This window comes from Equus asinus, chromosome 2 (genome assembly GCF_041296235.1).
Source record: "Equus asinus isolate D_3611 breed Donkey chromosome 2, EquAss-T2T_v2, whole genome shotgun sequence".
NCBI classification, from domain to species: domain Eukaryota; kingdom Metazoa; phylum Chordata; class Mammalia; order Perissodactyla; family Equidae; genus Equus; species Equus asinus.
The window spans coordinates 114,072,219-114,093,415 of NC_091791.1; the positions used below are offsets into that span (position 1 = coordinate 114,072,219).

Sequence of the window (21,197 nt, forward strand, 5' to 3'; positions counted from 1 at the left end):
ATGGAACGCAACTTGGAGTATTGTCAGTGATAGACTGTGGTACCTTTCCTTTAATTTGAAACACATTAAAGAGAAAGAAAAAGATCACTGATGATTCTAAAACTTATTTTGAATTTCATAAAGAGATAGAATTCCCTCTCTCTTTGCCTCCTGTCGTATTATATGAATTGTGTGAGGTGCAGCCTTCCTGTGTCTATACTGGGACAGCTCTGTGCACACACACACACACGCATGTGCACACACCCGCACCCACCCACACACACACACCCCCTACCTTTATGTGGACTTCTCCCACTCACAGCTCTTGTGAGCTCATGTGCTCACAGGTCTTTGACAGGACATGCAAGAAGCTTTTGTTTTCCACGTTGGAAAATCTAGGGGCGACTCCAGTAGATTTGTTTCATGTCGTGATTCCAATCCCTGTGTCAATCACAGTGGCTGGGAGTGGGAGGTAGAAAGAGTATGATTGGAAGTTCCAAGTAGAATCATATGAAATGAAGGAGAATTTATAAGAAGAATCAAGTTTTAGGCAGGAAAAATAACACGTATCACTTGTGTAATATAGTTTTACCCAGTTATTTTTAATGGCTGCATATTACTTAATTTTATGAACATAATTTATGTAACCATTCTCCTATTGATAAATTTTAGAGAATTCCATTCTTTTGGTTATTTGAAACACAAAAATATAATTTTCAAACGTAGAGATCTGTTATTAAGTAAATTACAAAACAGCGTTGGTGCACAGGCTTTCGTTGTAGAACTAATCCTCCTATTATCTAGAATTACAGTTCTTTCTAACGAGACCTTTGGACTAGATTTGCCATCAGAAGATCAGTTTGCTGAGGAAATATCATTTGGCTCATTTTAGGGGCTCTGTTTTTACATCTTTTTTTGGTTCCTTTACCATTTGAAACTGGCTTGTTATCTTTAAAGTGGGCACAAGGCCATCACAGCAGATGGCCGTGACTGTAGGCACGCTTGGCAGGAATGTGTGACTTTCACTTGGGTGATGGAAGCTAGATTTCTACTGGGAGTGATGAGGTAGGAAGATGAGCATCACTTCATGAGTTTAGAAGGACACGTGGCTCCTCTTCCAACTCGTCCTTAACATTGAGACTGTAGCTTCTTACTTTGAAGGTTTTAGAGGTGCTTTACAATTCTTGATGGGATCTTTATGGAATGGAATCTCACATGCTGTGAAATGATACTACTGACTGCCCAATATCAAGGATATCCCTTCACTAGGATGTCTGCTCCCTCAGGGCAGGGATCCTGGAGCCTGTCTTCTTCAACTGGAACGGCACCTGGAATGTAGGATGAGCTCAGTTAATATTTATTGAATGAATGGATGCATGGTTTCTGCACAGCTGATGTGGGCTGAGAGGTCTCAGTTCTGGTGTGCACTGGTTTGCTGTTGGCTTGAAACTGTCATTCTCATTGGGCCTAGTTTGTTATAGTCTAAGCAGTGAACCCAGGAAGCATGAGAGAATGGAGGCCCTTGTGAGTCAAAGGGGTTCCCCACGAATCCACAGTGTAGGGGGCTTAGCTGAGTCCTTGGATCCAGGAATGAACTTGATGGCGTGGACTCTTGAAATGATGTACAGAAGCTTGTGTGTTGTATGTGTGTTCATTTTTGTGAGGAGAGAATCCAGCTTTCGACAACTTCTCTGCAGCCTGTGAAACACTGTTCTGTTGGCACTTTTCTGCTTCTGTGCCCTGGTGAGGAAATGAGGCAGGCGGTCTTGGGAATTATCTGGGAGTGAAGTAGTAAATTCTGTGTTTCATTTCACACAGGGCTAAATTTCAGTAGAGAAGGATGAAAAGGTTGTACAAGTTTTGCTAAATAACTGGGGTGTACATAGGGAAGGGAACTAGTTGATTGGCTAATTTTTCTAAGGATATTTTAGACGTGTTTTTCTAACGCCTCATACGCTGAGGAGAAGGTTGTGTGAAGCAGTGTTTCTCAAGCTTATTTTCCCACAGAACCTCCCCTTTTTAATGCAATATCTACTCAAATCTTACAGACCAAATAGAAAATGTCCTGAAACCCAGAAAAGGTTGGATTGTGAAACAAAGTGACCAGGTACATACAGATGGCGTTATGGGAAGCAGGAGAAATGGGCAACAAAGGAGAGGGCACAGAGAAATGAGGGACTTGGCCTGGACCCTGAAGAATTCTAGTACTAGAAGCCCAGGAGAACAGGCCAAACCAGCAAAGGAAACCAATGAGATGTGGCCAGATAGGGGAAAACCAGGAGAATGAGGTGTTGAGGAGGTAGAGAGTGGAAAATATGAGCAGAAGGAATGTGTGTCCAACTGTATTGATGACATCAGAGAAGCTGAGCAAAAGAACAGAAATGCATCCTTTGGATTTCACAACATATAGAGATGGTTTTGTGGAAGATAGGTGACGAAGCCAGGTGGAAGTGATGGAAGAGGGAGTGGGAATGTGGGAGCAGACATAGTTCTCTGGGGGTGTTAGGCTGGCAAGGATAGAAAAAGGGAGTGGTGGTGGAAGGATGTGGGGCTAACATGCTGGAACATCCGGGGAGAAGAGGTGCTTGCTAATTGGCTGCTCTTAAGTTTCTGTTCAGGGCGCAATTAAGAGGCAGCCGTCTGTGGGCTGGCGCTTATCTTGAAGCCCGGAGTTTGTGGTGGTGGTTGCAGGAATGATTCAGAGGGACAGGGGCTGCCTAAGAGAAATGTCATCTTCTAGAAGCTCGAGATGAGTGCTTGGTTCTTGGAAGAGGAACACTTGCACTGTAATAGGACAGAGTTGTGACCTTAGTTTTTCTCTTTTATTTTTCTTTTATCAGGTGATAGAAATGTTTGCAAGGGCCTTTCAATTCAATCTACAGGAATGCTTTTTCCTCAAGCTTAGCATTATATCATATACATGGAATTTTAATTTTACTTTTTGCATCCAAACTTGAACAGTTAATTCTTATGTTTCAGTATATAGAATGCACCTTTCCTGTGCTATAGCATATTAAATCTACCCATTGGAAACATTTGGATTTAATAAATACAGAATTGATTAGCTCATTTTTGAAATAAGTCAGTTAAACTGGTTCTTTTTAGAGTTGTAAAAATTTCTTCCTTTTAATTACTAAGGAATGTGCATGTTAGGGGAGGATGGACTTATTCCTATCTCTTTACTTTTTATTTGTGGTTAGATTTTTGTTTTTGTTTTCTGTGTCTACAGTTCTGCGAATTTTAACGTGTATGTATGGATTCCTGTAACCACCATCAAAATCGAGAATGGTTCCATTACCTCAAAAAATTCCCTTATCTCATGCTACTCCTTTATAATCACACCCTCTCCCCACTCCAACCTCTGCCAACCACTGATCTGTTTTCCATCACTATAGTTTTGTCTTTTCGAGAATGTTATGTGAATGGAATCATACAGTATGTAACCTTTTGAGACTGGCTTCTTGCACTCAGCATAATGTCTTTGAGCTTCATCCACATCATTGCATGTGTCAGTAGTTTATCCCTCTTAATTGCCTAGTAGTATTCCTAGTAGTATTCCAACTTTTTCTACATCCATTGGATGGATGCCCCACAGTTTGTTACTCATTTACCTTCTGAAGGACATCTTAGTCATGACCTTTTGTATCTGGCTTCTTACACTTAGCACAATGTTTTCAAGGTTCATCCCAGTTGTAGCATGTACAATACTTCATTCCCTTTTATGGCTGAATAATATTCCATTGTATAGATATACCACATTTGTTTATCCGTTCTTCAGTTGTTGGACATTTGAGTTGTTTCCACTTTTTGGCTACTATAACTAATGCTGCTGTGAACAATCATGTGTAAGTTTTTGAATGAACATATATTTTCAGTTCTCTTGGGTATATACCTAGGAGTAGGATGGCGGGGTCATATGTAATTCTGTATTTAATTTTTGAGGAACTGCCAAACTGTTTTCCAAAATGGTGGCATCAATTTACATTCCTACCAGCAATGTTTGAGGGCTCCAGTTTATCCTCATTCTTACCAACACTTGCATTTTTAACTTTTTAAAAAAATTATAGCTATCCTAGTGGTTGTGAAGTGTTATCTCATTGTGGTTTTGATTTGCTTTTCCCTAATGAGTAAAGATGTTGAGAATCTTTTTATGTGCTTATTGGTCATTTTTATAACTTCTTTGGAGGAAATGTTATTCAAATACTTTGCCCATTTTTCAATTAGGTTATTTTTCTTTTTATATTGAATTAAGAGTTCTTTACATATTTTGGATATAAGAGTATTATCAGATACGTGCTTAGCAAGTATTTTCTCTAATTCTATGCATTGTCTTTTCACTTTCTTGACAGTCCTCATTGAAGCACAAAAGTTTTTAATTTTGGTGAGTTTAATCTATTTTTACTTTGGTTGCTAGTACTTTTGGCACTAAGAAACAATTGCCTAATTCGAGATCATATTCATCTGTGTTTTTCTTTTTCTAAGAGTTTTGTAGTGTCAGCTCTTATATTTAGATCTTTGATCCATTTTGACATGGGTTTTGTATATGGTGTGACTCGTCCCAGCACTGATTGTTGAAAAGACTCTTCTTTCCCCATTGGATTTTATTGACACTCGTGTTGAAAATCAATTGACTGTAAATGTATGGGTTTATTTCTGGACTCTCAATTCTTTTCCATTGATCTATATATCTGTACTTATGCCAGTGCCACGTTGTGTTGATTACTGTAGCTTTGTAGTAAATTTGGAAATCAGGAAATGTGAGTCTTTCAACTTTGTTCTTCTTTCTCAAGATTGTTTTGGCTATTCTTGTCCTTGCATTTCCATATAAATTGTAGAATCAGCTTGTCAAGTTGTGCAAAAAAATCTAGGTGGGATTTTTATAATGATTGTGTTGAATTTGTAGATCAATTTGGGGGGTAAATCTAAACAATATTCTGAACAATATTAAGTCTTCTGATTCAAGAACATGGGTGTCTTTCCATTTAGTTGTTTTCTTTAATTTGTTTCAATGATGTTTTATAGTTTTCAGTGTATAAGCCTTGTATCTCTTTTGTTAAATTTATTCCTGTTTTATTTTTTATGCCATTTATGGAATTGTTTTCTTAAATTTATTTTTGGATTTTGCATTGCACATGTACAGAAATATAGTTGATTTTTGTGTATTGATTTTTGTCTTGTAACCTTGCTGAACTCACTTATTAGCTCTAATAGTATTTTTGTGGATTCCTTAGGATTTTCTATATAATCTGCAAATATAGTTTTAATTCTTTTGCAATCTGGGTGCCTTTTATTTCATTTTCTTGCCTAATTACCCTGGCTGGAACTGCTAGTACAATGTTGAATAGAAGTGGTGAGAGCAGATGTCCTTGTCTTGTTCTTGGTCTTAATGAGGAAGGCTTTCAGTTTTTCCCCATTAAGGATGATATAAGCTGTCGGTTCTTTGTAGATGCCCTTTATCAGGTTGAAGAAGTTTCTTTCTATTTCTTATTGGTTGAGGTTTTTAAAATTATTATTCTTATCATGAAAGAGTGTTGGAGTCTTTCAAATGGCTTTTACTGCATCTATTGAGATGATTATATGGTTCTCCCCTTTGGTTTTTTTATTAATACTTTGTATTATATTGACTGATTTTTGTATGTTGAATCAATTTTGCATTACTGAGACAATTCCAGTTGGTCCTGGTGTATAATCCTTTTTGTACAATGCTGGATTTGTTTTGCTAATATTTTGTTGAGAATGCTTGCAGTCTTACTTATAAGGGGTATTGATCTGTAGGCTTTTTGTGATGTCATTGTGGATGTTGGTATCAGAGTAATACTAGTCTCACAGAATGAGTTGGGAACTATTCTCTCTTCTGTTTTTGAAAGAGTTTGTCAAGGATTGATGTTAATTCTCCTTTAATGTTTTGTACAAGTCTCTAATAAAGCCATCTCGTCCTTGTTTTTTTTTTCTTTCAAATTTTCTGTTTTTCTTCAGTCAGTTTCAGTAGTTTGTATCTTTGTAGGAATTTGTCCATTTCATCTGTGTTGTCTGACTTGTTGGCATACAATTGTTTGTGATATTGTCTTATAATCCTTTTATTTCTATGAGATTGGTAGTAATATCCTCATTTTCATTCCTGATATTAGTAATTTGAACTCTTTTTCTCCTTCCCTCTCCACCTCTCCCTCCCTCTCTCCCACTCTCTGTCCCCCTCTCTATTTGGTCAATGTAGCTAAAAGTTTGTCACTTTTAAAACTTGATCTTTTTAAAGAACCAACGTCTTATTTCACTGATTTTGCTCTGTTTAAAAAAAATGCTCTATTTAAAAAATTTTCACTCTAATCTTTACTATTTCTTTCCTTCTGTTTTCTTTGGGTTTAGTTTAATCTTCTCTTTCTAGTTTCTTAAGAAGGTAGAAGGTTAGGTTGACTGGAGAGCTTCCTCCTTTTTTGATATAGGCATTGACAGCTATAAATTTCCCTCAAAGTACTGCTTTTACTGCATCCCATAACTTTTGGTATGCTGTGTTTTTGTTTTCGTCCATGTCAAAGTATTTTCCAGTTTCTCTTGTGATTTCTTATTGACCCATTTGTTATTTAGTAGTGGGTGGCTAATTACACATCTTTGTGAATTTTCCTGTTTGCCTTCCATTATGGATTTCTAATTTCATTTCATTGTGATCAGAGAACATGCTGTCTGATTTCCATCCTTTCAAATTTATAGAGACTTGTTTTATGGCCTAACATATGGTCTGTACTGGAGAATGTTACATGTACTCTTTAGAAGGATGTATATACTGCTGTTTTTGAGTGGAGTGTTCTATAGATGTCTGTTAGGTTGAGTTGGTTTGTAGTGTTATTCAAGTTTTCTATTTCCTTATGGCTCCCTTGTCTAGATATTCTGTCACTTTTGAAAGTGGATTATTGAACTCTGGAACTATTATTGTTGAATTCTTTATTTCTGTCTTCAATTCTGCTAGTTTTTGCTTCACGTATTTGGGGCTCTGTTGTTAGGTGCACATATGTTTATGATTCTTACTGTGACATCTTCTAGTTAGAGTGACCTTTTATCATTACTAAATGTCTTCTTGGTCTCCAGTAATATTTTTTATCTCAAAGTCTATTTTGTCTGATAGCAGTACAGCCACTTCAGCTCTCTTTTGTTACTATTTGCATGGTGTATCTTTTGCCATCTTTTACTTTTAATCTATTTTTGTGTTTGAATCTAAAGTGTTTCCCTTATAGGCAGCATATAGTCATATCATGTTATTTTTAAAAAACGCACTCTGTCATTCTCTGCCTTTTAAAATTTGAATGTTTATCCATTTAATGTAATTACTTATAAGACAGGATTTATGTCTGCCATTTTGCTATTTGTTTTCTATATGTCTTTTTTTGTTCCGTTATTCATCCATTACTGCCTTCTTTTGGGTTAAATACATATTTTCCAGTGTACCATTTTATTCTCCTGTCCTTTCTATATTTTGATTATTTTATTGTAGTTGCCCTGGAGATTAATATTAACATCTTAATTTAAAAGAGTCTACTTCAGATTAATACCAGTTTAATTACAGTTGTATACAAAAATTTTGCTTTTATATATCTCCATTCTTTCCCCATCATTTGTGTTACTATCATATAAATTGCATCTCTATGTATTATGTTCTCCAGCAACACAGATATGTAATTATTGCTTTATGTAGTTGTCTTTAAATCAGATTGGAGAAGAAAATAATTCCAAACAAAAAATACATTTATGCCATCTTTCATATTTACCTGTGTAGTTACCTTTACTGAGCCTCTTTTTTCTTTGCGTGGATTTCAGTTACTATCTAGTGTTCTTTCTTTTCAGCCTAATAGAGTCACTTGAGTGTATCTTGTAGGGCAAGTCTGCTAGTGGTGAATTCTCTCAGTAGTAATTTATCTGGGAAGATCTTAATTTCTCCTTCTTTTTGAAGGATATTTTTCTTTTTGTAAATAAAATTCTTAGTTGAGAGTCTTTTCTTTTAGCTCTTTGAATATTTCATCCCATTGCCTTCTGATGAGGTCAACTATTAGTCTTATTGAGGATCTTTTGCATATGATGAGTTGCTTCTCTTTTGTTACTTTCAAGAATGTCTTTGTCTTTTATCAGTTTTATTGTGCTGTGTCTTGGTGTGTATATCATTGAATTCATCCTACTTGGAATTTTTTGAACTTCTTAGATGCTACACATCATATTTAATGTTTTTCATGAAAGCTTATGACCATTATTCAAGTATTCTTTCTGCCCCTTTCTCACTCTCCTTTCCTTCTTAGACTCTGATTATGTGTATGTTGGTATGTTTGATGGTTTCTTATAGATTTCTGAGACTGAGGCTCTGTGCATATTCCGTCATTCTTTTTTCTTCTGTTCTTCAGACTGCATGATCTTAAATCAACAGTTTTTCTTGTGCCTGCTCAGATCTACAGTTGAGCTCCTCTAGTAAATTTTTACTTTTAGTTATTGTACTTTTTTTCAACTACAGAATTTTCATTTCATTCTTTTTAATAATTTCTATCTCTTTATTGGTATCCTTTATTTGGTGAGATAACTTTCTTTGAGCATACTTTGAGCATATATTTCTTTGAGCTTATTTAAAGTCTTTGTCTAGTATGTCCAACACCTAGGCTTCTTCAGGGACATTTTCCATTGTTATTTCTCCCCTGTGTATGCGCCATATTTCTTGTTTCCTTGGATGCCTCATAATTTTTTGTTGAAAACTGGAAAGTCTAAATAATATAATGTGCCAACTCTGGAAATTAGGTTATTCCCTCTCCCCAGTGTTTGTTGTTACTTTTTGGTGTTGTTTAATAAATCTTATCAATGAGTTCTGTCAAATTTGTATTCTTTGTCATGTATGACTACTGAATTCTCTGCTCACTTAGCTTAGGGGTAAGCTAATGATTGGGCATAAATTTCCTAAATGCCTGGAATCAATTAGAATCCCAGTCTTTGCAGAAGGGCTGTATGTGCACACTGAGGCAAGCTTTCAACACTCAGCCAGGCAGTTTACAACTCTACCTTAGCCTTCACTTCCTGCTTGCACAGAGCCTCAAAATCAGCCAGAGGGGAGAGCACAGGACTTTCTCAGGCCTTTTCTGAGCATGTGCACAGTCCTTGGCTTGTGCATAGACCTTTGCATGCTCGTGGCCTTCTAGATTTTCAGAAGCATGTTGGAGCTTTTCAAAGGCCTTATGGACATCTCATTTCATGGCTTTTCCTTTTAAGCTTTTTAGTCAGCATATTTTTTGCCTTTTTGTTATCCATTGCTTCCAGCAGCTGTGATTGTTAACAATTGTCTTCAATTGTTTTCCTCAAATACTCCTAGGGAAAAGACTTCTCATGCTGAGTCAAGTCAAATAAAGACAGCCTTCTGAGTGGCTTCTTCCAAAGAACCACCAGACAGGTCAAATAATGACAGTTCTCTGGGAATGGGACTTTGTGGGAGCTTCAGCTGTGTTTTGCTAGCCTGCTGGTGTGCACCATGATTGTGGGCTGTTGGTTTTCAAGGCTACAGCAGTGATTGGAAGGTGGCATGGGAATAGGTCAAGCTAAAATGCCACACAGCTCACTGTTCTTACTGGGATGTAGCCATTTTTCCTTAATAAACACTTATTAGATTACTGCAAGCCTCTTGCTTATTTATAGAGTTTTCTGAAAAAGTTGATTCTGACTTTTTTTCCCCCAATTTTCTCATTGCGTTTATGGTGGAGAATTTTCATTGGTCCTTACTCTACCATTTTTGCTGACATCACTCTTTTTATTAAATTTTGAGAGTTCTTTATATTCTGGGTACAAATCCTGTATGAGATATGTGCTTTCCAAACATTTTCTCCCACTATGTGGCTTGTCTTTTCATTCTCTTAATAGTGTCTTAGTGTCTTTAAAAAGACAGATGTTTAAAATTTTTATGAAGTCCAGTTTTTCAATTTTTTGTTTATGGATTGTACTTTTGATCTTATATCTCAGAAATCCTTGCCAGATCCAAGATCACAAAGATTTCGTCTTGTTCTTTCTTCTGAAAATTTTATAGTTTTCAGTTTTACATTTGGGTCTATGATTCATTTGAGATTAACTCTCATATGTGATATGAAAATATGACATTTATTTAATTTTATCCAGTTTTTCCAGCACCATTTGTTGGAAAGACTATCCTGTCTCTACAGAATTGCCTTTGTAAATTTGTCAAAGGTTTTTCTGTCCCTATATGTGTGGGTCTCTTTCTGCAATGCTCCATTGGTCTACTTGTCTATCTTGATGCCAACACCACCTTTGTTATGAGAAATGATAAATACCCATTGTAAAACATTCAAACAGTAGAGAAAAGCATAAAAATAAAGAAAACACACACACACACAAAATGCCACCTCCTACAAATAGCCCATCGATGATATCTGGTGAACAGCAATTCAGGCTTCCCTCTGTTTATGGATATAAATAGAGGGTATGTGTATGAAGTTTTATATTATACATTCTGCTTGAAGGATAAATATTAAATTTAACTTTGCTTTAATTTAACAAGGAAAAGAGTGTGACAATGCTTCACAGTCCAGTAGAAAAGGTTATGAAAATTTTAAAGTGTTTACAGTCTTTTTTAAAACTAGAAGTTCAAGTTTACAGTGTCTCTTGAATACCTGTTGTAAGTGCAGAGGAAGCTAGCAGACATGTACTTAATTTCACAGAACAGTATAGTGTGGGGGTTAACACTTGACACCTAGACAGCCGGGGTTCAAATTCCAGCTCTGCCCCTGGACCTTGGTCGTATCATAGAACCTCATCATGGCTCAGTTTCCCTCCTTGTTAAGATAGAAGCAATAACAGTATCTATCTTTCAGAGTTGTTGTGAGGCTCAGTTATTATAATTTACAATTTAATGCACTTAGGGCAGTGTCTGGCACGTTAATCTTATTATGCACCCCCCTGCTTTTTTCCACTTAGATCATTATGTTTATAGGGCAAAGTAGTAGCATTTGTATTCTCTGCTCCCCTACTTCCTGCAATATTTTGCCTTCGTCCTGTATTTCAGTGCACTTGGTGCACACCAGAAACCCAGGCACCACAGCGTCTGCTCCTCCTAAGTTGCATCCTGTACTAAGGGCATTGCAAACTTCCTTATTTTGATTGACTGTGTGGCCAGATTTTGTTGTCCCGTAGTTTTATTTTTTAAAGAAGGGCTAATAGTCGTTTTATTCCTTAAATTCTTAAAGAGAATTGGCTCTCCACTTGGAGGAAAACCTACCTAGGAGTAAGTTTCTTTCCCTCCAGACAATGTAGTCCACCCAATCCCCTAAGAGGTACCCTCCCCTGGGCTGCCCACTGTGGAATCTCCTCATTCTGCCTGGAGACTCTCTTTTGTTATGATGAAAAATTTAATGCACCCAGAAAAGTGTTGAGAAAAGTATATAATGTACATGTGTGTCATAACATCCAGATATAAGATGTAACAATAATAACATTTTGCCATAATTGCTTCATATCTTGTTAAATGAAATAAATTGCTGTACAATTGTAGCCCTCTCTGTGCAAGCACCCCAGCACCCCACCCTCACCTGTCCTTTTTTCTCCTTTCCCGGCGTGTTGCCACCATCTTGCAGTTGGTGTGTGTTCTTCCTGCCCACACATGTGTACTTTCTACCATATGTGTCTCTTATCAACATGTAGCATTGTTTGGTGTATTTTAAAGTCCACATAATGCTATTGAACTGTCAGTAGTGTTTCTGCTACTGTCTTCTTTTAGTCAGCGCTATATTTTCTATACTTACCCATGTTGACATATGTAGATCTTGTCATTTACTTTAATTGCTTTTTATGTAATATTGCATTGCATGAATGGAAACCTCAGAGTTTTCCATGTTTCAGCATTACAAGCAGGGGATTTCGCTACCATCCATGTATCTGACTGCATGTGTTCCCCTCTGACCGTTTTTCTGGGGCACTGGGTCTCAAACTTGCCTGCACACTGGCATCCCCAGAGAATTCAAAAAATGTTGATGTCTAGGTCCTGCTCCCAGGTGTTCTGGTTTAATTGGCCTGGGATGCAGCGTGGGCTCCAGCGTATTAAAATTCTTTTCAGGAAGTTCTGATGTCCAGCAGTTTGAGAACTTCTGATTTAGGCCTCACTGTCCTATATGAGAGTCACAGATCACCTGTGACTATTCCAATGTAAGTTAATTAAGAGTCAGTAGTTTAGAAATGCAGTTCTCAGTTGCACTAGCCACCTTTCAAGCATCTAATAGCCACAAGGTGCTAGTGGCTCCCCTACTGGACAGCATAGACGTGGACATTCCCACCATTGCAGAAAGTTCTGTTGGACAGCACTCCTCTAGGCTGGACACCTGGCTGCCCTTTCTGGCCAGGGGATGTATGCCACATAGGCTGTGCCAGCTCCAGAGGTGCTGCTCTTTAAAGCGCTGTCTTTGTTTTGTACAGCGGCTGTAACAAGTTGCCACACATCTAGTGGTTTAAGACAGCACAGATTTGTGTCTAACAGTTCTGTAGCAATCCAACCCAGGTCTTACTGGATTGCACTCAAGGTCTGGATAGGCTGAGCTCCTTCCTGGGGCCCTTGGGGAGAATCCAGTGCCATCCTCCCTCAGATTGTTGGCAGGATTCAGTTTCTTGCGATGGTAGGACTGAGATCCTTTTCTCTGTGCCGGCTGTCAGCTGAGGGTCATTCCCAGCCTCTGGAGGCCATTGTATTCCTTGACTAGTGGCCCGCAACTCCATCTTCAAAACCAGCAACAACAGCTGGGGCTTTTCTTCCATCTCTCCTGCCTTGTCTTTCTGAGCAAAGCCAGAAAGCTTCTCTGCTCCTCATAGCTCATGTGGCTCATGGATTAGATTGACCCAGCTGCCCAGACAGTCTGGGATCATCTTCCCATCTCAGCGTCCCCAACCTGAATCACCTCTGCAGAGTCTCTTTTGCATAGTCACAGGGCATTAGGATGTAGGTACCTTGTGTGTGGGTGTGTGTGTGCAGGGGCTGGAGGGAGGGAGGAGGGACTAAGGGAGAGGGAAGTGGGCAGAGGGGACAAGAAGAGGAATTTTTTTTTGAGGAAGGTTAGCCCTGAGCTAACATCTGCCACCAATTCTCCTCTTTTTTGCTGAGGAACACTGGCCCTGAGCTAACATGTGCGCCCATCTTCTTCTATTTTGTATGTGGGATAAAATGATAAACAGTGCATAGGTCCACACCTGGGATCCAAACTGGTGAACCCAGGGCCACCCAAGCAGAACATGTGAACTTAACTGCTGCACCACCCAGCTGGCCTTAAGAGATGGAATTTTTCTAGAGGCCATGCCAATTTACATGTCCACACCAGGTTCTGAGAGTTACTTTTTGTCCACATGCCTACAGTCGCTTAGAATGATTACTCTTCAACATTTTTGCCCATGTAAGTAGACAGAGATATCCCTGGATTAATAGTGAGAGTGATGAGTTCTCGATTCTTAAAGATGATGAAGTTTACCAGGATGTGCTTTGTGTTGGTAATTGTATATCAGATTTTCCTGGCATTGCTATCGCACTGGATTTGTGGATCTCTGCAGGCAGGATGAGCTTCAGGTGGGTTTAGTGATCAGAGATTAGATTCCTTTTCTCTGCTGTTCTCTTGGTTCTGTCCTCCTGTGTGGCTTAGCTTTGGCCTCACAGTGGCAGAATGGATGCAGCAGTTCTAGGCTGCACGCCCACACACTGGCCTGTCTGAACAAGTGTTTTGGACTTTCTGCTAACTGAACCAGCTTAGGCTATAGCCTACTCCGTGACTGGTCACTGTGGCCAAGGACTGCCCTGTATCTACCTTCGCTCAGGGCAGAGAGTATGCCCATCCTGCATCAGTCACTCTGGCTAGGTGGAAAAGACTATGCTGATTGGCTTACACCTGTGAGGGCACTCCCTGGAGCCTGGGTGGAGTCAGTCCTCAGTATAAGATGTTACACTGGGGGAGGAGGGAGAAATGGATGCTGGTCAGGTGACCATGATGTCCACAGTTGTCTGAGTGCTTCCCTCTTTCTTAGGGTAATTTTTGTTTCCTGTTGTTATGGTTGAATTGTGCCGCCCTATTCATATGTTGAAGTGTTAACCCCCAGGACCTGAGAATGTAGCCTTATTTGGAGATAGGGTCTTTACAGAGGTTATCAAGGTAAAATGAGATCATTGGGGTGGCCCTAATCCAGTTTGACTGTTGTCCTTATAAAAGGGGAAATTGGGACACAGACTGGCACACGGGGAAGATGATGTAAAGACGTAGGGAGAAGATGCCATCTACAAGCTATGGAGCGATGCCTGGAACAGATCCTTCCCTCACAGCCCTCAGAAGGAACCAGCACTGAAGACACCTTGATCTCAGTCTTCTAACCTCCAGAACTGGGAAATGGTAATCCTCTGTTCTTTAAGCCCTGGGTGCATGGTGGCCCTGGCAAACTCAGGTACCTGTGGTGTGTCGTCCTCATCTGCCTCTTCCATGTGCCGTGTGGACACTCATGCTTCCATTCCTTGCTGGGTGTTTTCCGATTGTTGCCCGGCTGTGAATGGGCCAGTTCCTAGCTGAGTGGCCTGGGGCTGACCTGGGAGGGGGAGGGAGAGCACTGGGGCGGACGTGGCTTCCACTGAGTTTGGTGTCTGGATCTGTCTCACCATGGTGTGGCCTAAGGCAGAGCCTGAGGTCCCTGTCATTGAGCCGCAGTATCTCAGGCCTCAGTCCTTCTCCCACCCCTCACTTTGCACCCCCAGCTGGGCCAGACTGTCAGCTCAGGGCTAGGTCTCAGGTGCTGGCTGATGCCTGCCTTCCTCCTTCTGCCCCTGCTCAGCTGCGCCAGCCAGAGCTGACACCCTTGTCTCCCCCAGCCCGATGCTGGGCCTCCTTCCTCTCCCTGTCCCCCCAGGGCCCGGATGGCCTTCCAGGCAGAGGGGCTGTGTCTGCCCGCAGCATCCCCCATGTTTGGCAGGGATGTGGCCTCATGTGCTTTGGGCCTGTGCAGTGGCCTGTTTCCTGAGCCCGCACTTTCCTCTCTGTGTTTCACTCTTTGGTTTTGGGTGGAGTTTGGGAAAGGCAGTTGGGTGACTCCACCCTTACCATCTTGAGCTGTGCTAATTGAGGAGAGCTCTTTCCTCCGAACCAGATGTGAGCTTAGGCCAGACCAGGGATTTATCAGTCACTGGGACCTGAGAGGGCTCCGTGGGCCACTGTGGTGCACCTCTGTGGTGTGTCGTGGAGGCGGGGCTTGGTTCTGGTGTGACTTCCCAGCTTCCAGCAAGCCCTCTTACAGAGGTCTTGCCCCTTCCATGGTGGCCCAGAGGCCCAACTGATGGAGAATGAAGAAAATACCACAGTCCTCTCCAGCTGCCGACAGCAAGGGTCCCCCCTGACCTGCTCACAGAGGAGCTGCACCTCTCAAAAGGCCGTCCACTCCAGGGCTAGGGTTTCCTCCTGCTGTCTTTGGGGAGTGGCTGTGTGGTAGGTAGGGGTGGGGGGGGAAGTGCTGGGGAGGAGAGATGGCGCAGCGCTGGGGCTGCCGTGGGCCAGCATTGCAGTGAGCGTCCAGCACAGCCAGAGAGGAACAAAGCTCCTTCCTGCCGTTTCTGGGAGCGCAGCCTGGCCAGGTGACCATCAGCCTGGGACCACCTGCCTCGTGCTCAGTTACCTGCTTCCCTGAGTCCGATATTGATTGTGGTGCTGTGACTTCTCATCATTTTCTCTGTCTTCTTTGTTGATATTTCAGAGAAATGTAGGAGAGGCTGTATCTGGCCTGCTTTGTAAAATGAAATCTTTCTAATTTTTTTTAACTTTATGATGATGGCCGTTTTATATAAGGTTTAATTTTTATCTCCCAAATTCTGTCTCCAGCTCAGATTCCTCCCCTGAGCTCCAAGCTTCTGCATCTGGCCACCTGCCTGCCCAGTCTGATTGGCTGTCTACTTGACATTATAAAGTCAGCAGCCCAAAGTGAACTCCTGGGTTCCCCACACCTGTTCCTCCTCTTGTCCCGGCCACTGCAGTTCCTGGCAGCTCCGTCCTTTCAGACCCTCCGGCCAAAGATCTTGGAGGCGTCCTTGATGTCCTTCTCTGTCTCTGACCCGTCCATTGCCAGATACCGTGGGAACTTTAGGACTGCTGGGACTTTACCCTCGAAGCATATCCAGAAGGCAGCTGTTTCTTAGCACCGTCCCTGCTGTGCCCTGGTTTTCTGGACAGGTTATTGGAGCAGCCTCCTAACTGGTCCCCTGCTTCCACCCTGGACCCCTACATACTGTTCTCAGCATGGGATCCCCATCAAAGCGCGAATTGAATACCATCCCTTCATGCTTGGTACCTTCCGGGGGCTCCCCATTTCTCTCCGTGTCCAAACCCAGCGCCCTGCAACAGCCCACAGCCCCCTGCAGGACCTGCCCCTCTGACTCACCTCCCACCCACCTCCTTGCTGTCTGCTGCCACGGTGACCCCTGCTCTGTTCACTGAGCTCACACTCCTGCCTCAGGGCCTTGGCAGGGGCTGTTCCCTCTGACAGAACGCTTTTCCCCCAGATGTCAGCATAGCTCCCTCCCTCCCCTTGTTCAGATCTTTCCTCAGAAGTCGCCTTCACAACGAGGCGTGCCTTGACGACTTTGTATGGAGACCCCTCCTACTCCTGTCCTGGTGGTCTGCTCCATCTTCCCCACACGGCTCATCTCCGATGGGCAACTGCAGAATTCACTGGTTTGCTGGGGTCATCGGTGTCTGTTTACTGTCTGCCCCTCCCTACAAGGGCAGGGCTTCTTGTCTGTTGTTTAGTGCTGTGTCCCCAGTCCTCAGAACAGTGGGTGGCACGTAGTGGGTGCACAGTTAATCAGTGGTGAAGAAGGGAAGATGTACATGGACAGGGGTTTAGTGCTGAAATAAAAACCTAGGAGATTTCCTCTGACATGTCTAATGAGAAACATATTTAGTGTTATGATATAGGTTTATTAATCAAGAATGATCCAGTCTCTCCAATTAATATATCCCAAAGTCAAACCAGGGATTTTGTTGTTGTGTTTCTTCTGCTGCTTAGATTGCCAGTACAGGATATATAAATAGCTTGAAGGACAATTGCTAGAAATACCGACTATGAAGCTAAAGTACTAGACGCAATAGCTTTGCTCCCTGGGTTTTTAACCACTTCCTACCTCTCAACACACTTACTGGCCTGCCCGGCAAGCCTCTGTTCAGTGGGGCCGTCCTGTGGCCTGGCTCAGGCTCCGCCACAGAGGTCAGGGAGGGGCAGGGCGCAGCCGAGAAGGGGTGGTCAGACTCTTTTCACGAACTTCTTCTTAAAGGAGGTTGGCTTCAAGGCAAATTTTAAAAATAAATACCAGAGTCAAATTGCTAAAATACATTTTTTACTGTGGGTATGTATATGTGTGTGTGTGTGTGTGTATATATATATATATATATATATATATATAAAACTTTTGAAATGAGAGCTCTTAGGAAGGAGGTCTTCTGGAATTTGAAATCCTTGACAGGTTTGTTCATCCCAGGTTTTACCCAGGCGCACACAGATGAGATAGCTAACTCATTCTGAGTGCTTGTTCCTACCGATGCCCTCAGGAACCGAGTGAGGGGCTGTGTGAGAAGCAGAACAGGCGTCAAGAGCTATTCAGTGGGGTGTTAGTGTAATTACCAGCATGTGAGTGTTTTATTTTCACGGCTCTTTCATGTGCCGCCTGAGAAGCTGGCCCTGGCCTCTCTGCTTCCATAATCTCCTTCATAATTGATTTTGTAAGTTGCCGCTTGGCAGAGCCGGGACAGGCTGCCTTGCAATGTCTCCCTGTGCTCTCTCGCTCACCTGTGCATGCTAGTCCTGTGGCGCGAGTCCTGTGTAGAATTGTGGGGTGTCCTTTCTTGGCTCTGCTGCCCTTCTGGGGAGCATGAGCACACGCATCATATCCCCCTTTCAGGGTAATCTGAGCATCAGTAGCACGGACTCAGCCATTTATTTGCTGTTCTAATCACTCTATTTGACTCCTATTGTCTACTGTGTGTTTCAGGGTCACTCTTCAGTGACTATGCTACTTTGCTATTGAATGTAATACTATAAACTTTTTAAAGTATTTATTGTTAAAATGCATTATAAACGTACCCCACAACCAGTCTTATCGCTTTTATGCGGTATCTCTTATCTGCTGCCAGAGGGCGTGATCTGCAGGTCAGGACTCAGGTGCGCCCCCTCCTGGCCTCCCTGCACGGTCTGGCTAGTGTCCTGCCACCCAGTCAGGAGCTGTTGGATGGTTGAGTAGGTTGTGTCTTGATTATTCAAGACTTTAGGAAATCCTTTCTTAATTGTGAATTCCAAGAATTCCTTTAATGGGTGTCAAAACTTTTCTTTCCAAAATTTGAAGAAAGGTTTTAAGGTGGGTTTTCATGCTGGCCCTGCAATTCTATTGAGGGGTCGTTCTTTCATAGGAAATAGGGACAGTGGGACCTTTGTCAAGGTCATGGGTGACGTCATTTTGTCCTTCTGCCTGTAGAAGGAAATGATGAGGGGACATCTTTTGGGGGAACTGGTAAGTGCCTGTGAAAATGTTGAGCCATCAGCTTCTGTCCATAACTTATTTCTTCATTCTCCTTTCCTTACTTTTTTAATGCACTCTGGCCCAAACAACCCTATGCTTTGAAGAAATCCATCTTTAGAAAATAGATGATTTTGAGTTCATAGAAGTCTGTGGGGTTGTTCTGAAAATGCGGATATGGATTGCATAGCTACTGATAAAAGAGTGACAGGAAATAGGTTAAAAGTGGGAATTTTCACCCCCGCTCAAGGTGGACAGCGAGCCAGAGAGGCCATGCAGAGGAAAGAAAGGTGTAAATGCCTGCGCAGGGTGACTGAGGAGAGGCACGGGGAGTGTAGTGGTGGGGCATCAGTGGGCAGCACGTCCACCCCAACCTGCTCCCTCTGAAGGCTTCCTACCCCAGCTGATGGCAACTCCATTGTTCTCAGGCTGTGTTCTTGGGGTCATCCTTGACTCTGTGTTCATGCCCATGTCAACCCATTAATGGGAATGTAAAGTCTGTCAGGAGGTGACTGCTTGCCTCTTTCTTCCGCTGCCATTGCAGGTCCGAGCCGTGGTCCTCTGTCTGAGGACTGCGGTACCTCCACGCAGCTCCTCTCCCAGAGATCAGCATGTCACTGCTCTCTCTCTCAAGATCCTGCAGAGCTCCCGCCCTGGTTTCCTTTACGGGACCTACCCCCTCTGACTCATCTCCTCTTCCCCGGGTGCTAGCTCTTGCTCTTTCTTTCTCTCTCTCTTTTTCACTTTCTTGCTCCCCACCCTCCACCCCTACCCCCATGGACTCTCGGGCCTCCTGGTGCTCCTGATGGTCCTTCCACTACCCCAGGATGCTCCCAGCTCAGCGCCTTGGCACTGGCCTGTCCTGCTCCCCCTGCCCCCAGATGTTCCCATGGTTCCCTCTCTCTCATCTTCAAGTCTTTTCTCAGATGCCAACTTCTCAGTGAGCACCATCTTCACTGCTCTATGTAAAACTAGGCCTTCCCTGAAAATAGGCTCTCGAAGAGAGATCTGCGCTTCCATGTTCATTGCAGCATTATTCACAATCGCCAAGAGGTGGAAACAACCTAAAAGGCCATGAACAGATGAATATCGGATAGAGAAAATGTGATCTATCCATATAGTGGAATACTATTCAGCCTTAAAAAGGAAGGAAATTCTGGCATATGCTATGACATGGGTGAACCTTGGGGACATTATGCTACATGAAATAAGCTAGTCACAAAAAGATAAGTACTGTATGATTCCACATACATGAGGTCCTTAGTAGTCACATTCATAGAGACAGAAGGTAGAATGGTGGTTGCCATGGGCTGGGAGGAGAGGATAATGGGAAGTTGTTGATTGTTCAATAGGTACGGAGTTTCAGTTTTGCAAGATGAAAAATTTCTAGAGATCTGTTGCACGACAGCATGAATATGCCTAACACTATTGAACTATATGCTTAAAAATGGTTAGCATGGTAAATTTTATGTGTTCTTTACCACAATTAAAAAAACCAAAACCAAAACCAAAACCTAGGCCTTGCTGTGTGCTCTGTTTTTCCCCTGGAGCACTCATCACTCCCTTAGGTGCTTGCCTTACTTACTTAGGAGGTCTCCCTCTAGAACGTCAATCCCACGAGGGTGGGATTGTTATTTGCTTTGTTCACTGAAGGTCTAGAACAATGCTGGCCACTGATTGGGCGCTTCATAAATGTGCGTGTTGATTACATGTACGTGCCCCAAATCTTGCTGCAGCCCGACCTCAGAGACCGGGACGTGGACTCAGAGATGCTCCCAGTTATCAGTGTGTTTCTGTTAAGCTGAGGATTTGCATTTGGGCAGGAATGCTCTTGTGGAATAGGGACCGACAGGCAGGATCTAGAGAGAATGCTGTTTGTCTTTAAACCAGAACAAATTCTCACCATTTCTGAATGAATATTGTAAAAGTCTTGCTAAAATGAGAATTGCTGTTTACCCCACATGCCTCCAGCTGTGTCATGCAGTTTCCCCAGTAGCGTCACAGGGCGTGTACATCACAAAGGGCATATGTCCCCCTCCTCCGTGGACAAGGCAGAAGAGAACTCTGTTTGCAGAAGGAAAAATCCAACCTTCTGTTTGCTTCTTGCTTGATGGTAATGTGTATCAGTGGTTTTCACACTAAGTTCTGTGGAACCTTAGGGTTTTCCTATCCTTTTTCCAAGAGAGCACTTGAACTTGTAATGGCTTTACATTTTGATGTTCCACATAATGGTTCATTTGGCAGAGAGCTCTGTCCCATATCACTCTAGGGTCCTTGACCAGGTATTCTAACTGGGTTTGTCACTTGGTCCCTTTACTGCTTAGTAGTTCAAAGCAGGTGGCTGCAGAGTCTTTCTTTTGCCATTTTCAAAGGTGAGGGAGAGTGTGTCTAAAACAAGACAATGGATGGAAAACAGCATTTCTTTAAGGTTTAGTACTTAAGGCTAAGCTATCACATAAAAGGAGGTGTTTAAAGAGGGATTTAAAAAGAAAATTTCACTGCAGATGAAAAGAGGCTGACTTTCTAAAGAACCTGACAGATTCCAGAGAAAAGAGAATCCTTGGGTGAATAGCATTTATAAAAATTGGAGCTCACCGTTTGTGTATAAAACTTCAGCAGTACGGAGGTCGGCAGTGGCTTAAAGAGCCGAGAGTGCACCAGTGGGTGGGGGTGTGACCAGGTACAG

General features: G+C 42.2%; 1 protein-coding gene across 5 annotated transcripts in view; it reads left to right on the plus strand.

Annotated features, from left to right (window-relative positions):
- The window catches only part of ENTREP2 (endosomal transmembrane epsin interactor 2), a 430,698-nt gene that overhangs the window by 56,250 nt on the left and 353,251 nt on the right, over positions 1–21,197 (plus strand). The window lies entirely within an intron of this gene.